The 14776-nt window shown below is 39.3% G+C and overlaps 2 pseudogenes; one reads left to right on the top strand and one right to left on the bottom strand.

Moving 5' to 3' along the window:
* Nucleotides 1–2100: 2100 nt before the first annotated feature.
* On the bottom strand, nucleotides 2101–4640 carry LOC142848280 (uncharacterized; annotated as a pseudogene).
* Nucleotides 4641–7852: 3212 nt separating this feature from the next.
* Nucleotides 7853–8680, top strand: LOC142840207 (large ribosomal subunit protein eL8 pseudogene; annotated as a pseudogene).
* The last annotated feature ends 6096 nt before the right edge of the window (nucleotides 8681–14776 follow it).

Genomic DNA, 14776 nt, shown 5'->3' with positions numbered 1-14776 from the left:
AAGATGAAAAACAAATCCAGGAAAAAATTTCATCACCCTTTCACAGACAGCATTACTTAAAAGGAATGAATATACATTTTCTAACATTAAATAAATGTTTTGCTTAGATGATGGATATCTCATTCTATATATTTAAGCAGAAAAATACCTATCACTAAGTGAAAGCACAGTGGGAGATGTATAAAAATCACAGAGAGAAAACAAAGAGCATAAAATAAACTTTATTGAAAGGATTTGCTAAATGTATAGAACAATTTAATATCTCTCACTAACCAGAAACCCCAATGGAGAAATGTCCACAATCAGACTTGAGTGAAGATAGTAAATGGCTAACCTTCATAATAAAAAAGATATAAAACAAGAATTTCTGGACAATAAAGACTACTGTGATGTCTAAAGTCTTTACCATATTATTTAAACGAAGGAGGTTTTTCTCTTTCATGAGTTCTTCCCTATTATCTGATGTTAAGATGATAAAATATAATGTCTTTAACATATATACAGGGCAAAGATATGGACAATAAGTTAGGACAAGTTCATTGTCAGGATGAAGGTCAGGTTTTTGAGAACTTCCTGTAGTCCTGCTTGCAACGGGAATACCCAATGGTCTAACCTTCCTGGGAGCAAACATGAATATTCATTTACCCAAACAAAGGCACATTAAAATATCATAATTAAAATTAAATAAAATCTTTAAACAATTTTTCACTCATGAATATTTTTCTCCTCTAAGCATTCATTCCTGTAACCCAGGTGTTGAAGTATTTAAAGGCTCATTTCCAGAGTTTTTCTCAATGATTATTTGGTTCATGCAATAAAAAGCAAGAATGTAGATTTGAAGTTACAGAAATTAATCATTCTCAATTAGTGGCATCATTTGGGAAAATTTAGAAAATAATGTCATGCTGGAAGAAATGTCATGAGTTTGTTCCTGAGAGTTTACATTCACACACCTTCAAGTTCCTATACTTGGTTCATGCTACAAGCTGAGTATATGAGTTCTTAGCTTGCCAGTATAGGTGTCATGCCAGACACTTCTTGGGACAACACTGTCAAGGTAATCAAGTAACCATCTGGAACCCAGAGTCACATTAAACTCGTTTATTAATTGATCTAGTCATTATGATTTATCACAGACACAGAAGAGGCACTCATACCCATCTAACACAAATTTTACATCTGGATAAGTGATAGGGGAAGCTTTGTTAACCAATCATCTTAAAGAAGTGGAATCTAGTTAAGGTGTGGCTTCCGGGAACCCAGGAGAAAAACTGGGATAGACCAGGTGCTTGCTATCTGGGTGATTCCCATAGGACACAGTGAAACTTGGACTTTCCATTCTTGTTGCATGAATTTCCCCTTATAATAAATAAAAATGTAATTGCTTATCTTTAATCAAGCCTGGTTATTTCCTGAATTGAGCTAAATTCTACAGATAAGTGTATTTATATAATTGAAGAAAAGTGCAATATCAAAACTGGTTACGTTTTCATTGAATTCACAGTACTTCTGTCCATATAATATTGCAGGTGCAAACAAAATAGAGACTTCATAATTCTTGAACAGATTTCATACTTGTAGACTTGTTTTCTTCCCAGTCTAATGTAAGTAAATGTGTGTTGCCTGAAGAGATTTTCAATACATTTATAATCACATTCCTTTCAGTATGAATCTTATCCGGTCCACAGACTACTGTGATATGCAACGGCCTTAATTGGCCTCTTATCCACTAAAAGTTTACTCTTTACCAAGAAGAGGAAAACGTTACCACACTGACTGCACTTAAAGTGTTTGACAGGCTGACTGTGGAGGCACACCCCCTTAATCCAGCACTTGGGAGACAGACAAGTCTCTCTGAGTGTAAGGACAGCCTCTTCTAAGAGTGTGTTCCACAACAGACTCCAATGCTAAGGAAAAACCCTGTTTCAAAAAAAATCAAAAAAAGTTTTTTTTGTACTAATTTTTTTCAAGATTTTAAAGCCTGATGACACATACGAAGTCTCTACCACATTGGCTAAAAATGTAGGGTTTCTATTCAGCACGTGTTCCTAGATAAATGTGTACATTTCTACGACATGCAAAAAGGCCTTACTACATTGATTATTTACAAGGTTTCTCTCCAGTATGTGTTCTTTTATGTATTTGAAGACTATCTTTTCATGAAAATGCTTTACCACATTGATTACATACATAGGGTTTCTCTCCAGTATGTGTTCTTTTGTGTATTTGGAGTTTGGAGCACTGTGAAAAAGCTTTTTAACATTGATTACATTCAAAGGGCTTCTCTCCAGTATGTGTTCTTTCATGTCTGTGAAGCTCACTATGACACACAAAAGCTTTATCACATTGATTGCATTGATGAGGCTTCTCTCCAGTATGTGTCTTTTGATGTACTTGAAGATTACTCTTCAGTGAAAAGGCTTTACCACATTGATTACATCTGTAGGGTTTCTCACCAGTATGTGTTCTTTTATGTAGTTGGAGACGATCTTGTCGTGAAAATGCTTTACCACATTGATCACATTCATAGGGTTTTTCTCCTGTATGAATTCGTTTATGTGTTTGTAGAATACTGAGTTGTGAATAGGCTTTACCACATTCGTTACATTGATAGGTGTCTCTCCAGTATGTGTCCTTTGATGTACTCGAAGATTACTGTTCAGAGAAAAGGCTTTACCACACTGATTACATATGTAGGGTTTTTCTCCAGTATGTGTTCTTTTATGTATTTGGAGATTATGTTTACATGCAAAGACTTGACCACATTCATTACATTCATGGGGTTTCTCTTTAGTATGTGTTCTTTTGTGTATTTGGAGTTTAGAGCATTTTGAAAAAGCTTTATCACATTGATTACATTCGTAGGTTTTCTCTCCAGTGTGTAATCTGTTGTGAACTTGGAGACTTCTTACATATGAAAAGTCTTTACCACCTTGATTATATTCATTTGGTTTCTCTCCAGCTTGTGTTCTTCTTTTAAGTATTTGGAGACAACTGGTACCTCCAAAGGCTTCAGCATTTTGAATACCCTCATATGGCTTCTCTGCAGAATGATTTTTTTTCATGTCTTTGAGTATGATTATAACATCCAAATGATTTAACGCATTGAGCATACTCAGAGAGTTTCTCTCCATTATGGTTTCTTTCATACCTGCAAAGATAATTGGCAAATGCAAAAGTTTTACCATGTATACTACACTGATGAATCTTAATATCTATTTCAATTAATTTTGTAATTTTTCTTTACTGTAAAGAGGAATAAGATTTTAAATTTTATGTTCATGGTGCTCTTCTTCAGTATGGGATGTTTTGTGTCTATGAAGAACCTTTGATGGTAAGGGTCTTTTTCTAAATGACCCACATTTATAGCATGATTTTATATGATTTTTTTTTTTACTATTAGAAAGGAACTAGACTAACTTAGTTTTAAATGAACTTATATTTCTTTTGGATTCTTATGTTTTTCTGTATTGCAATATCTACCACAAGAAAAAAAAAGTAAGTACACAGTCCAACACTCATAGGGCTTAACTTCAGTGTGAGTTTGCTGATATCTTCCCAACAAAATTTGAAAATGAATTACATATAATCTTATAGCACATTCAACAAATCTACCCAGTGTTGAAATACTAAATATCTTTCATATCTTCTCATTATTCTGAAGGAGATACAGTCTCTCTTTCCATTTTGGGAAGCTCACTTGTGGCATATGACATTCTTATTAAATGAAGAAGAAATAAATGGTTTTCAATTGAATTTACAGAGTTAGACTTTCTGTTCCTCACAGACATGTAGTATTGGAATTAAGCTTTCTCAAGAAAAGACTTTTTGACGCTCATAAACTAACTCTTTCAATAAGTTTGGCAAAGTCACAAGTACATGAGTAACACTGGCTTTACTACCGAGTATTTATGTTTTTGGTCATTTTTAAACATATACTTATTATCTATTTAAAGTGTGTATGTGTGTTCCCTGTGCAATATCTTAGTGGTATGAAACTAAATGGATTGGCAGCTCTACAGCATAGTTCTCATGGGACTATGACCCAAATGGTGGTATCAGGTAAGGAATCATTTGTTTCTCTTCTGTTTTTAGAGGAATGCCTTGGACCAGTTATGTCATATTGAGGCATATGGTTTTATGAGAAATTAATACACATCAATATACTTTAAGCTCTGCTCATTTATATTATTGTTTTTCTTTAAATGTCCAGGACAAATTAAAACTTCTTCAGAGACAAATATATACCAAGTTGCAAATAAAAATTACCTTCCATGTTTTTTAGCACTTTGACAATACTCTTCAAAATTATGGTCTTCCCAACTGTAGCCTAATAGAGTAACAAAAAGTAAATAATATATTAATCAATATGTACAAAATTGAATATCTTAAGTGACCTATGCCTTAATTATTTGGCTCACTCTTAGTCTTTCTCTAACACATATACCAAAAGTATCAATAAATAATACAGAGTAGTCCCCTTATTTTAAAATGTAAAGGAAAGTTCACAGTCCTACCAGTAGCAGTGAGGTTCCTGTATGTCTCCAGCATCACATCTTTGTAGACAGACTCTTCTGGGAAGGATTCAGCAAAACCCACTCATCCTCAGTGAAGTCAATGTGCACATCCTCAAAGATCATTGAATTCTAGAATAATCCAACCAACAGTCAAACAAAGTGTGATCCTGACACTGGATACTTCTTTTAAAGTGGTATATTTGTATAATGTTGCAGCTTCCCATACTTCTTCCATGCCATTACATTATAATGTAATCACCAGTTACTTTAGAAGGAAACTGAAGAAGAGGTTCATATGTGCCATCTCTTGGCCCTTTAAGTAGGATAGAGCTTTAAGAAAGAAATGCAAATGAACAGACATAAAGACACAGAGAAGCAAGCAGATTAACACTACTGAGAAAACATTACAGAAATAGTAAGAACAATGATTATCTAAAAAAGAGATGGGGAAATTGGGTATACTGACACTTGCCTTTAATCCCAGCAATCAATATAAAAGCAGATGAATTAAATTGAGTTGGATGTCAGTCAAAACCTATGCAGAGTTAAAGGTAAGCCAGAGTTACAAATTAATAAAACCCAGTATCCATCCAAAAATCACTCAAATAAAAAATGTAAGAGGAAATCAGAGGATCTACTGAAGAACTTACAGAAACTTTTTTTTTTTGGAGACATGGTATCTCTGTGGCTTTGGAGTCTGTCCTGGCACTAGCTCTTGTAGACCAAGCTGGTCTCGAACTCACAGGATCCACCTGCCTCTGCCTCCCGAGTGCTGGGATTAAAGGTGTGCTCCCCCACCACCCGGCTAGAAACTTTTGTATTCACTTTAGTTCTACATTAATCTTTGAGAACCTGTAGTTGCCCAGTTTAAACTGTTGCATACTAAGATCTGAATAAATGGAGTGCATGTTTAAACAGTTACAAATGGACCAAAGAAAAGATCAGCCCTGCAAATGATGATCATAAACAACATAGAGAAAGGGAGATGGGTCAGCAATTAAGCAGTCTTGCTGTCCTTGCAGATGAGTGGGAAAATTGCCAGTACTAAAGGGGACTTGTAATTATCCATTACTTCAACTTCATAGGTGCTGCGGTCTCATGTGACTACCACGAGGAACAAGCACGCCTGTGGTACATACCCTTGTATATAGATACAACCTCATATTCATTGAAAGCATTCAAAAGAAAAAAATTAGAGGCAGGTAGAAAGTCACACCCCTGCACTGCAATGATTCACAAGGCATAGGTATTAATGTCATGCATACTACTCTCCTGGGAAAGAGAATGATACCCTCCCCCAAACTTTGAATTTCAAGATGTAGGTGAAGTTCAGCATAGATGTTTATCATTGAAATATATAAAAATCTACATTCCAGACTCTTAGACAATCAGACAATACACACACACACACACACAAACAACGTTGTTCCCTCATTAATCCCTCTGTGCAGAAGCCAGAATCATTTGTATTTTTGAAAAAGGAAAACACGGTTTAAGGAGCTACATTAAGTACCCAGAGCTACACAGAAAAATATTGTCTTTGAAAAACAAACGCCTTTAATCCCAGCACTCAGGAGGCAGAGGCAGATAGATCTTTGTGAGTTCAAGGCCAACCTGGTCTACTAGAGCTAGTAACAAGAGAGGCTCCAAAGCTAGAGAGAAACCCTGTCTCAAAAAACCAAACAAAAAAAAATTACTGAAACCACCTGTGTTAGTTAAGAATTTTATGCATGTGAAGAGATACAATGAGCACCATAACCCATACTAAAAAACATTTAATTGGGGTGGCTATTTTAGACTTCCAGAAGTTCAGTCCATTGTCATTATGGTGGGGAGAATTATGTTGTGCAGGACAATTTTGCTGCAAGCCACAGGAAGTTGACTGAAATGCTTGGCAGTATCCAGAACATAGGAATTCTCAAAGCCCGTCCCCAGTGCCACACTTCTTTCAACAAGACCATACAGATTCCAACAAAGATACACATTGTAATAGCACCAATCCCTATGAGATTATAGAAGCCAATAACATTGAAACAACCACACTGTCCCAATCAGGTCCTTTCTCAGACTGGTGACTCCAGCAGCTGATTTTCTCCCATTTCCCCTGTAGTGCACTCCGTTAACTATTCTTTCTATTCTGATCTGAATGCACACACCACGTCCCACATGCAGGTCCTTCTCCTGTGAGTTAGTGAATAGTGGAATTCATGACTCAAGTGTGTAATTTTAAAAGTGTGAGGCCACACAGTCATTTAAAAATTTTGAATCATTACTGGGTGGTGGTGGCACACGCCTTTAATCCCAGCACTTGGGTAGCAGAAGCAGGCAGATCTCTTGGAGTTCTAGGCCAGCCTGATTTAGAAAAGCTTCTCTGGAAACAGGCACCAACGCTACAGAGAAACCTCGTCTCAAAAAAGAAAAAAAGAATTTTAAATCAAGACAGCAAGGTCATTGACCTGGAATGCCACAGAATGAAATCGAGGTCTCATATAAAAACATAAGAGACCGTATCTCACCAATATTCTACAATGCTGGAAGTGCAGCAATTGTAGAATATACTTTTCCAGTGAGAAAACACTGTACACACTTAAGAGATTAATAAAGAAAAATCTGCACAATGATAGCATGCATACATCTCTGGCAAATGCTCAACGAGGAGAAAATCTAGAATAAACAATGCATTCCACATACACTAACATCCTTGAGTTTCTTTTAGGTTCAGACTCTAGCTTACACTTTGAAGAAATTAAATAGCCATGGGAAACTGCAAGTCTTGCCAGTTAGGGAATGGGGAAAGTTACACAGCAAAGATATTGCCACGATTATGTCAAAAGTATGTAAGTGACCTGAGCAGCAGGTCATACTTTACTGACAGGGCCCTACGTGCAGTGCCAGAAGGTGAGAAAGACAGGAAAACTGGAACAAAGGTATGATAAACGCTGGGACAGAGAAGTCTTCTTTAAGCTATGTTTTATTCCAAGTAACCTTCTTAAGATGAATAGCTTCTTGTATGCCATTTGTAAGGGGAAATGGAAGGAAATAGGAGACTTCTAGGAAATCAGCAGAAATTACCACACGATGGGACAAACTCAGAATAAGGGTAATCCAGCAATGGAACACAATAGTAGGGTGGTGGTGGAGCATGCCTTTAATCCCTGCACTGGGAAGGCAGAGGTGGGTGGCTCTCAGGAATTTCGAGGCCAGCCTGGTCTCCAAGAGCTAGTTCCAGGACAGACTCTAAAGCCACAGAAAAACCCTGTCACAAAAAAAAAATGCAACACAAGAAAAACAAAGGCGATCTCAAGAATATTATGGACTGCTCTCTCCTCCAGCCCTGCAAGATGCCCAAGGGAAAGAAGGCCAAGGGGAAGAAGGTGGCCCCGCCCCCTGCCGTCGTGAAGAAGCTGGAGGCGAAGAAGGTGGTGAATCCTTTGTTTGAGAAGAGGCCTAAGAACTTCGGCATTGGGCAGGACATCCAGCCCAAGAGAGATCTCAAGCGCTTCATCAAATGGCCCCGCTACATTAGGCTGCATCGGCAGAGGGCCATCCTCTATCAGCGGCTCAAAGTTCATCCTGCCATTAACCAGTTCACACAGGCCCTGGACCGGCACACAGCTACCCAGTTGCTTAAACTTGCCCACAAGTACAGGCCAGAGACCAAGCAGGAAAAGAAGCAAAGGCTGCTGGCCTGTGCTGAGAAGAAAGCTGCCGGCAAAGGGGATGTCCCGACTAAGAGACCACCTGTCCTTCGAGTGGGCGTTAATACAGTCACCACTTTGGTAGAGAACAAGAAGGCTCAGCTGGTGGTGATTGCCCACGTAGACCCCATTGAGCTGGTAGTCTTCCTGCCTGCTCTGTGTCGCAAGATGGGGGTCCCCTACGGCATCATCAAGGGAAAGGCCAGGCTGGGGCGGCTGGTCCATAGGAAGACGTGCACCACTGTTGCCTTCACACAGGTTAACTCGGAAGACAAGGGTGCTCTGGCCAAGCTGGTGGAAGCTATTAGGACCAATTACAAAGACAGATATGACGAGATCCGCCGCCACTGGGGAGGCCACGTCCTGGGTCCTAAATCTGTGGCTCGAATTGCCAAGCTGGAAAAGGCAAAGGCCAAAGAACTTGCCACTAAACTGGGTTAAATGTACTGCTGAGTTTTCTGTACATAAATAATAAAACTTCCAAAAAAAAAACCCAGAATATTATGGACTATGCCGAAAGTGGCCTTGGGACCATTGCTCAATGTGGTGGGAAGAGTTGGGTTCTCAGGATCTAAAGAACCTCTCCAGAAAGGCACTGGTTCCAGATCCTTAACATCTCTCCCAAACATATTCCAGGTTTCAGTGAAGGAGTTCTATTTTATTCTCCATAACTCAGGACCTTAGGAAAAACCCCAAGGGCTAGACACTCACTAGGCTGTTCCTGGCCCTGCCAAGAGTATTCCTGGTTTTGAGAAGGAGCTAAGTTCCTTCTCCATGAGTTGGACCCTAAATGGAAAGACATCATTGATATGGCCAGCTCTCAACACAACAGCATTTTCCTTTTCAAATGACTGTCACTTCTCTCAGCATATACATCTGACAGAACTATAATTTTCTCTAAAAAGAACTGGAACTTTAAGACACACCATACCCTAATGTTCATTATGAGCTCATAATGACCTTGAGCATTGACCTTCTTCATTGATTTGGGACAGGAGTAGTGGCTGTTTATAAATCAGTGGTGTCTCTGTCATGGTCTAGAGTGAAATGTTTAAACAGTCCTTGTAAACAATTTTGTATTCTAGCATCTTAATCTCTACCAGGCCTAGTTAGCACACTACTTTGCTATCTTTGGGTAATTTAGAGGCAGGCTTCCTCAGGTAATATCTCCTAAGCACTGGTGATGCCTTTATGTCAAATTTCTACTCTTCTGCACCACCGGTTTGTGGTAGAGTGGGAAGAAACTCAAGAATGCCATTTAAAAACACCACAAAATTAACTCCAAAGGGATCTTACTCCTAAATGTTAAATGCAAAGGGAAAAGTTTCTGAAAGATAATAGAAAAACTAGGCATTTCCAAGTTTGGGTTCCTGCCTTCCATACGTATCAAAACCACGTTGATTTGGACCACAAAGCTTTTTTTTTTTTTTTTTGTTTTTCGAGTCAGAGTTTCTCTGTGGTTTTGGAGCCTGTCCTGGAAGTACCTCTTGTAGACCAGGCAGGTCTCGAACTCAGAGAGATCAGCCTGCCTCTGCCTCCCAAGTGCTGTGATTAAAGGCGTGTGCCACAATCGCCCGGCTCACAAAGCTGTTTCTACTGCTGGAAATGCTTTTCACAGATGCAGCCCACAGAGGAAAGTTATTCAGAGGCCAAGAACTGATTCTGGGGAGTTGCTCGGACCATATGGTACCTCAGAGAACACTGATGGTAGCAGTGGGTTCCTACACTCGCTCCCATGGCTCACATCCTCGCCTCCACATCTTTGAACAGCAACCCTTACTCACCGTGTCATGGCTTCCAGGCTCACCCATGTTCTCCTCAGAGCTCGCTGCAGTAGCACTCACAGCACAGAACACAATCCACTGGAGCCTGCTCTGTTTGAAAATCAATCCAGCAGCATGGCGCCAGAAAGTGCCCTGCCTGATTTCTGACTGACAGGTCTGCCTGGAAGTCTTGATTGGCTAGTGAGGCTTGAGTGACAAGAGCACCTCCCTGAGCCTTACAGTGCATTTAAAGACACAGTGCAGGATTCCTTTGCTCTGCCTTCCACACCAGACCCAGACTTTTACAGATCTGCAGACATATGAATTTCAATATCACTTATGCCTCAATCAGATAGATGACACAGCTATCTTCCTGCAATCCACAGCCACACTGCCTTCATCCTCCTGGACATGACGTGGCTAGCTAGCACAGCCCATTACACAATGTGGAGTAGACTGATTCTCCTGTTCAAAAGATGCAAGGGTGCACAGAATACTAATGAGTTCAGATTATAGGAAACCAAAGATGATGTTTGTTCTGTGGCTTCAGGCTGACACCAGGAGTCACAGGCATTTCTGACAGCCATGAGATCAGCCCAAGCACCAAATGACAACTAAGTTGATACATTTTTCTCCTGCCAGAAGATTGCGTGATAGCTACAGACTATGTCCCATTACAGACTATGACCAGCTGGCAAATTTAGCTCAGGTTCTCAGGTGTCCACCATTACAGAGGCTTTGAGACTGCCACATTCTTATGCTTACGTGGGTACAGTCATACCGATTTTTACTATACTTGCTTTATTATTTTATCTAGAAGCTGACTCACCAAGAAGGTGAAGAAGACTGGAAAAATCAAATTGAGGGTTGAAATCAACAAAATAGAAACATGGAAAACAATCCAAAGAATCAATGAAGGAAACAGTGCTAGTTCTTTGAGTAAAATCAACAAAATTGACAAACCCCTATCCAAACTAGTTAAAAGGAAGAGAGGGAACACGCAAAATAACAAGATCAGAAATGAAAACGGAACCGTAACAACAGACACTGAGAAAATTCAGAGAATCATTGGGTCTTGAAAATGTAAAAGAGATGGACTTGTTTTTAGATAAAATCCAAATACCCAAATTAAATCAAGACCAGGTGAGCAGCACTCAATGCCTGTCTGCACTCTATGTGCTACCATACAGTTTGTGAGCTAGGAGCAAGGGGCTAGAGGTTAAAATACACAAACACACAGACAGAGAGACAGAGACGTGGACCTCTAGTCACTGGTAAGAAGCCCTTTATACAATAGCACCCTGGAGGCTTAGCACCCAACAGTCAAGTGGGCCAACAGGTGAAAACCTTATCCTCTGATCCTCAAGGCCAAGACAACCTCTTTTGGCTACAGAAAGAAAAGCTGGAGAGATAGCTAAGTGGTTAAGAGCATAGGCTGCCCTTCCAAAGGTGAGAAGTTCGAGTCCTGGCAACCACATAATGGTTTTAATACACAATTTTACCAGAAATTCCAAGAACAGCTGATACCTATACTCCTTAATGTGTTTAACATTATAGAAACATAAGAGTCTTGCCAAACTCTTTTTTTTGAAGCTGCAGTTACCCTGATACCTAAACCACATAAAGACTTAAGCAAGAAAGACAAATACAGACCTATCTCACTCATGAACATCGATGCAAAAATTCTCAAAAAATACTGGCAAACCATCTTCAATGAGGACTACTCCCCTTTTTGGCTACAGAAAGAAGAGCTGGCCAACAGGTGAAAAACCTTATCCTCTGATCCTCATTACTTACCTCTCCACCTGTGGTGCAGTTGTATTGTGGGATCCCTCACGTGCTCCCTTGTACACAAGACCACACTTCTGGGTGTTTTGGAGTTCACTGGTCAGACCCACATTTAGGTGCCATTTGTTGGCTGACTGTGTGGCATATTGGGCTGCCATTTGTAGACAATGACACCTTGCTTTCTAAAAGGTTTTAGAGCCGCTTTATGGATGGCATTAGGTTTCTCAAATGCCAACTCTTTACCTACTGATTGCCCTGCTTCTGTATCTCCAATCAACCTATTAGATGCCTGTGTCAGTGTGGAGACAAAGTTTTGAAATAATTTATCTGGTCCCTCCCTTATACTAGACAACTCCTCAGCCTGTTCTTTAGAAGACGAAAATCTATGCCAGGCCTTCTTGGCAGCTGCATTAACTTGGACATATGCTGTCATATCAAAGTCTAATTGCTGATCTCTGTATCTCCTTTGCACACTCCTGCCTAGCCTTAATCAGCCTAAATATAGGCAGATTCTGGTATATTATTAACCAATGAAAAGAATACATATTCAAAGAAGACCTAAGCATTATCCCACAGCAGTGTTCACTTGTTTAATGTGAGCTGATTTAGATCTGTGACATGAAACCACTGCTACAGTCAATGGCCTGTGTCTGAAACCTTGGGGTGACCCAGTTGTGACAAACAGGATTACACACATTTGGAGGTGGAGATTTCCTCTTCTGACAGTTTCCAAAAACTGACATGGAGACTTAATATTAATTATAAATGCTTGGATAACAGCTTAGGCTTCTTACTAGGTAACTCTAACATTTAAAATTAACCCATATTTCTTATCTATGCTCAGCCATGTGGTGGTACATTTACTAGCATAACACATTCATCTCCTTATATGTCTGCATTTGGTTTGTGAGTTCTCTGACTCTGCTCTTGCTCTTCCCAGAGTCCTCAGTTTGGTTTTCCTTCCTATACTTTGTTACTAATAATGACATCAACACATTGTCATGGTATATATGAGTATTACACAGTACCTATTTGCAAAACAAAACAAAAATCTACAAAAAAATGTTCTCCTTTAATACTCATTTATTTAAACAAACCAAGGATTCTAACAATGCCCACAATAACTCAGACATCTAGAGACCTTTCACCAGCACAACTCGAAGAAGAGAAACACAGAAACTCTACGACCAAAAAAGTGACCGGAGTTAACAACCACTCATCATTAATATCACTTAATGTCAATGGACTCAACTCACCTATAAAAAGGCACAGGCTAAGAGATTGGATACAAAAACAGGCTCCAACATTCTGCTGTTTACAAGAAACACACCTCAACCACAAAGACAGACACCTACTCAAAGTAAAGGGCTGGGAAAAGGTTTATCAAGCAAATGGACCTAAGAAACAAGCAGGTGTGGCCATACTACTTCTAACAAAACCGACTTCAAACTAAAATCAATCAGAAGAGATGGAGAGGGGCATTTTATACTCATAACAGGAACAATTCATCAGGATGAAGTCTCAATCCTGAATATCTATGCCCCTAATATGAAAGCACCCATGCACGTGAAAGAAACATTACTAAAACTCAAGGCAGCCATCAAACCGCACACACTAATAGTAGGAGACTTCAACACTCCTCTCTCACCAATGGACAGGTCAATCAGACAGAAACCTAACAGAGAAATAAGAGAATTAATGGAGGTAATGAAACAAACGGGCATCTATAGAACATTCCACCCAAATAGGAAAGAATATACCTTCTTTTCTGCAGCTTATGGAACCTTCTCGAAAATTGACCATATACTCGGTGGAAGCAAACTTCCACAATTACAAAAAATATTAATAAACACCTGTGTCTTATCAGATCACCATGGATTAAAGTTAGAAGGCAACAACAATGCTACCCCCACAAAGCCTACAAACTCATGGAAACTGAACAGTCAACTACTGAACCACACCTGGATCAAAGAAGAAATAAAGAAAGAAATTAAAGTCTTCCTTGAATACAATGAAAATAAAGAAACAACATACTCAAATATGGGGCACTCTGAAAGCAGTCCTAAGAGGAAAGTTCATAGCACTAAGTGCCCACTTAAAGAAAACAGAGAAAGCACACGTTGGAGACTTAACAGCCCACCTGAAAGCTCTAGAAAAAAGAAGCAGACTCACCTAGGAGGAGTAGAAGACTGGAAATAATCAAACTGAGGGCTGAAATCAACAAAATAGAAACACAAAAAACATTCCAAAGAATCAATGAAACTAAAAGCTAGTTCCTGGAGAAAATCAACAAGATTGAAAAACCCCATGCTAACTAATCAAATGGCAGAGAGAGAATATGCAAATTAATAAGATCAGAAATGAAAAGGGGGGGGCGGGCAATGGTGGCGCATGCCTTTAATCCCAGCACTCGGGAGGCAGAGGCAGGCAGATCTCTGTGATTTTGAGACCAGCCTGGTCTAAAGAGCTAGTTCCAGGACAGGCTCCAAAGCTACAGAGAAACCCTGTCTTGAAAAACCAAAAAAAGGGGGGGTGGACATAACCACAGACACAGACGAAATTCAGAGAATCATTATATCTTACTACAAAAGACTATATGCCACAAAACTGGAAAATGTAAAAGAAATGAACACTTTTTAAGATAAATACTATATACCAAAGTAAAACCAGGACCAAGTAAACAATCTTAATAGACCTGTTAGTCACAAAGAATTAGAAGCTGTTATCAAAAATCTCCCTACCAAAACAAGCCGAGGACCAGATGGTTTCAATAGGGAACTCTACCAGAACTGCCAAGAAGACCTAATACCTATACTCTTTAATACATTTCACAATATAGAAACAGAAGAGTCATTGACAAATTTGTTTTATGAAGCTACCGTCACTCTGATACCAAAACCACACAAAGACTCAACCAAGAAAGAGAATTACAGGCCAATCTCACTCATGAACATCGACGCATAAATCCTCAATAAAGTACTGGCAAACCGAATCTAAGAACACATTAGAA

Source organism: Microtus pennsylvanicus, chromosome 1 (genome assembly GCF_037038515.1).
Source record: "Microtus pennsylvanicus isolate mMicPen1 chromosome 1, mMicPen1.hap1, whole genome shotgun sequence".
In the NCBI taxonomy this organism is placed as follows: Eukaryota; Metazoa; Chordata; class Mammalia; order Rodentia; family Cricetidae; genus Microtus; species Microtus pennsylvanicus.
This window is presented reverse-complemented; position numbering and strand designations above follow the sequence as displayed.